The 5,115-nt window shown below is 44.1% G+C and overlaps 1 pseudogene; it reads left to right on the top strand.

The window, feature by feature from the left end:
* Positions 1-3,274: 3,274 nt before the first annotated feature.
* LOC148012589 (cinnamoyl-CoA reductase 1 pseudogene) lies at positions 3,275-4,166 on the top strand (annotated as a pseudogene).
* The last annotated feature ends 949 nt before the right edge of the window (positions 4,167-5,115 follow it).

Here is a 5,115-nt window from a genome sequence, read left to right as displayed (position 1 = left end):
GATTCATGTTCTTATCCGATTATTCTTGGACGGCCTTTCATTACAGAAGCAAGAATGGAAACAAAAGTGATGGATGACGGATCAGCTTATGCGCGGATACGCAGTAAAGATGGTATGCAAGCTGTTCAGTTTATGACTGTTGGGGTAAATCATCCGAGAAACAGGGACTCCTTGCATGAGGCACCACTACCTGCGAAGGAGTTGGATTTTCATTAGGTACCGCTGTCTTGCGAGACGCCAGTGGTACGGAGCGGAGAAAAGAGGAGATCTCGCCTCCTGGCAGCCAGTCTTTCTCCAATAACTTTGTTGGGTTTACTTCAGAAAGTTCAGTAAGTTATCAGAAAATTTCAGATTTGCCTAGAGCTGCCAGGCAGTACATTGGTCGTAAGGAGAAAGAGTTGAAGAATGCTGGTATTTTGCAAGCAGAAGAGCATGTGGATGGATTGTATGAAGGGATGTCTTATGCAGATACATTGTTTGAGATGAGTGCAATGCTGAAAACTGATGTATGCAAGGGTTCAAAGATCATACCTGTGCAAACCTTGGATATGTTTCAGGAAATTTCTGGTTTTATGCTGCAAACAGAGTTAGAGGCTGAGAAAACTCAGCAAACTGAATTTATGGCTGATCTTGATCAGCTAATAGAATTGCAGAGGGCTGAATCCATTCAGCCAACAGAGTTGAATGCAGAAAAATTTCTGCATACAGAGTTTCAGGATGCGTCTATGCAGTCCATAAAGCCGAGGGCTGAATTCATTCAGCCAACAGAGTTGAATGCAGAAAAATTTCTGCATACAGAGTTTCAGGCTGCACCCATGCAGTCCATAGAGCTAAAGGCTGAAATTTTTCAGCCAACAGAGTTGAAAGATGCTGAAAATTTGCAGAAATTGCAGCAAAGAAAAGAGTGCTTGAATGATGCCAAGGTTGACACAAAATATAAAATAGTTGATAAGAAGGTTAAGCCGGTTGCAGGCCCGCTTCCTTCTGATAGTGATGAACAGATTGAAAAAGCTATGAAGCAGCCTATGTTGAGGGATCCTGCAAATATTGGACATAAGTTTACAGCTGAAACTCTTGCAGAATTGAAGATTGGAAATGATGATTTTTTGCTTCCAGTGGAAAAAGAATGTTTTAGAGAGATGCTTGGACGTCATGGTAAGGCATTTGCTTTCTTTCCACATGAAATTGGCTGCATTAGTCCTGAATTGGTTGCATCTATGGTCATCTTCACTGTTCCTCATGTACCATGGAATATACGTCCTATACCTGTGCCTAAAGCACACTTGCCAAAGCTGATAGAGTTGCTGAATGAGAAGATTAAAATGGGGATTTTGGAACCCTCCTCTGCACCTTATTCTAACAGGTGGTTTACTGTACCAAAGAAGAATGGTACTTTGAGATTTATTCAGGATATGCAGCCCGTGAACAAAGTGACAATCAGGAATGTGGGTACAGGTCCAGTTGTGGATGAATTTGCTGAGGCTTTTGCAGGACGAGCCATCTATTCACTAGGTGACTTGTATTCAGGTTATGATCAGTTTCAGCTTGCCTTGGAAAGCAGGGATATTACTACTATGCGGACACCTATTGGTCTTGTGAGGATGTGTACCTTGCCACAAGGTGCTACAAACTCAGTTGCTCATATGATGAATGCTATGCATAGAGTTCTTCGAGACTATATTCCGCAGTATACCATGCAATTTCTAGATGATGTGCCTATTAAGGGTTGTGCAGAAGAAGAAAAGAATGAAAGTCTTGATTTGCGTGGATGTAGACAGTTTGTGGCTGATCACTTGAATGCTTGTGAGCAAATATTGACACGATTAGAGGAGGTAAATTTGACACTTTCAGGGCTGAAATCTGTCTTTGCTGTTAATGAAGTCATCATAGTTGGGCATATGGTTGGATATTATGGCAAAAAGCCTTCTCCTGCAAAGGTGGATGCCATAAACAGGATTGCAGAGTATTTCTTGACTACTTCAGAGGTGCGAAGATTTGTGGGAGCTTGTGTATTTTACATGATTTAGATTCCTCATTTTGCTCATATTGCAGATGTTCTCTATCAGCTGCTTCGAAAGGGGCAGAAATTTCATTGGGATGATGAAGCTGATGGAGAAACAGGTTTACTAGAATCAGAAGATGGACTTGACCTGTTTGTGGAGTTGAATGATCCTGGATAGTTGGCACATCCGGAGTATGCGCAGGTTTAGAGGGGGTGGATGTCGTATTGCTACGCATTCGAAGTGTGTAAACCACCTAAAAGTTGTGCATGGGATTTGGTACTTTGTACATACTTAGTTGTTGTGATTACATTTATTTTATGCGTATGAGTATAGTGGGGAGGAGTTGGAGACAAAAGTGGCGAATATGATGAGATGCTTTCAGCCTATGTTGAGCAAGGTTGAGTGAAAAGCACAACTGATGCTGGTGAACATGTTAGGACTTTGTCTTCTCCTTCTCCAGCTACATCAAAAATACCTAATGATAACAACCCTCCACATCCAGGAGTTGGAAAGAAGGAGGCTAAGCATTGAAATGTGCTATGAGAAGCATGGAGTTATCACTGTTACAGTGTGTGTGTGCTTGTTTTGGGTTACAATGTGTTGTTTACATGGGCGCCAAAGATATGGAACGACAGGTTCTTAAAGTATTCAGAATGAGACTTTTTGGAATTGAGGTACGTGCTGTCCGGTTTGGTACAGGTACGTTGAAAGATGTGGCATCAGAAGCAATAAGATACTTGGTTACAAAAGAAGAGACTACACATTATATTTTAAGGTCCGTAATTGGATCTCACCCTTATCCAATGCTGGTGAGAGATTTTCATGCCATTATTGGCAAAGAAACTAGACGAAAGTGTCGTGCTAATGAGGGATTTAAAAAAGCTAAGAAGGGAGGGAAAAGAGGAGCGTGTGACGAAAAGGAAGGAAGGGGCAATGCTAATTCTGGGAGAAAGGGGGAGAATTCGAATGGATGGAAGGGAGGAATCTGAAGATGGAGGAGGCATAATCGATGACGGGAGAGGAAAAGAAAAGAAAGTCCTATCTCAGAACGACACTGGCCTACTCCTGAGGACTTTTGTCATCACAAGGTGTGCTAGACATGGAGTTTTGGGGGGCGATCTCCATTCCTGTGATCGGGGAGACTGCTGGAATGATGGAGAGGGAGCCGAAGTGCTTTTCTTTTCAAAAGAAAAGAGAGCTGGTGGGCGCATTCGTTCAGAGCTCTCTCTCTCTCTCTCTCTCTCTCTCTCTGCCTGTGTCTGTGTGTGCAGTTTTGAGCGAGGATGCCTGAGGACATTGGGGCAGTGCCATTCGATTGGCAAGCCATGGTGAAGGAGTTGGACATGAATGCTAATGTGTGCAATGCAGCACAAATGCCGACCGTGTGTGTGACTGGAGCTGGTGGATTCATAGCTTCTTGGCTTGTCAAGCGCCTGCTTGAGAAAGGCTATGTCGTCAGAGGGACTGTCCGAAATTCGGATGATAAAAAAAAATGCTCATCTTAAGAAGCTGGAAGGAGCTGCAGAACGATTGACGCTAGTCAAAGCCGACTTATTGGATTTTGATAGCCTTTGCTCAGTCATCAAAGGATGTGACTGTGTCTTCCATCTGGCTTCTCCTGTTACTGATGACCCGGTGCAGATGGTTGATCCGGCTGTCAAAGGCATAATCCATGTTTTAGATGTAGCTGCTCAAGCTGGGGTAAAGCGCGTCATTTTCACCTCATCCATAGGTGCCGTGTACATGGACCCCATCAGGGATCCAAGTGTTGTGGTTGATGAGAACTGTTGGAGCAACCTTGACTTCTGCAAAGACACACGGAACTGGTACTGCTATGGGAAGACTGTTGCTGAGCAAGCAGCTTAGAAACATGCCAAGGAAGTGAATGTAGACCTGGTAGTCCTGATTCCTTCCCTAGTTCTTAGGCCCTTACTACAATCCGAAGTGAATGCCAGCACTGCTCATCTCCTCAAATACTTGACAGGCTCAGCAAAAAGCTATGCCAATTTGGTGCAAGCGTATGTTGATGTGAGAGATGTTGCAGATGTTTGCATCCTCCTCTTTGAAAGTCCTTCTGCAAATGGGCGTTACCTTTGTGCTGAAAGTGTGGTGCACAGAGGGGACGTGTGTGACTTGCTTACAGATCACCCTAAACTGCATTAAAACCTAAGGAAAAGTGGAAATTGAAATAAAATATAAGGATCTTTGGTTACCAAGGAGAGGATCACTTGTTGAAAAACCAAAACTGTTCATGACAGCATATAAAGAACATGGGTTTGCTCAGTTTCTTTGTTGTAACTCTACGATTATGACAAGCAATATAGTGATCTTTGACATCAAAAATTTGAGTTCTTCTTGTTAGACTCTTCCATTGCTGTACCTTGAACCCCGTGTTCTGCAGCTCTTGCACGATCTCTTTGACACTGGGCGTAACCCACAAGGTCTCGGTGGTACCCATGGCATTCCCCATAGCACTTATGAGACGGGTGAGCCCTCCATTCGACATGATGAGCCCCTCCTTCCCTCCCCCGTTACGAATCCTTCAAGCCCATCCTTGGCACCCCAACTTCCCCATAAATAACGGAAGCTACTTGCACACTCAAGGGAATGGCTCCAATGCAAATCTTGGGCAGCATGGAATGCATGGAGTGCATAGGCAGCATGCACATGGCAATGGGTAGCATGCACATGGGCATCATGCATATGGCAATGGGCAGCATGCATATGGCAATGGGCAACATGCATATGGTAATGGGCAACATGGACATTTTGGACAGCAAGGTCCTAATAGGCAATTTGGTCCTCATGTAATGCAAGGGCAGCATGGCCCCCATGGAAATTTTGGACAGCCGGGGATTGGACAACAAGGCATGTATGGGCAGCATGTAGCACATGGCATTCATGGGCAGCAAGGCCCAAATGAGCTGTGTGACAAGATTGTGTTTACTAAATTCAATGGGCAGTCCTCATCCCCAGCTGAACTAGAGGAATGGACCTCTAAATTGGAAGCCTACTTTCTCATCTACCCCCGTACAGATGAGGCAAAGATCATTTTTGCCTCCCTTCATTTAGAAGGTTTTGCCCACACACGGTGGAGATTCGTTCAAAGAGA

The sequence above is a fragment of the Lygodium microphyllum genome, chromosome 27 (assembly GCF_053477565.2).
Source record: "Lygodium microphyllum isolate KBCC chromosome 27, Lygodium_microphyllum_v1.1.10, whole genome shotgun sequence".
NCBI lineage: Eukaryota > Viridiplantae > Streptophyta > Polypodiopsida > Schizaeales > Lygodiaceae > Lygodium > Lygodium microphyllum.
The sequence above is the reverse complement of the archived record's forward strand: the minus strand, read 5'-3'. Positions and strand labels throughout refer to the sequence as shown.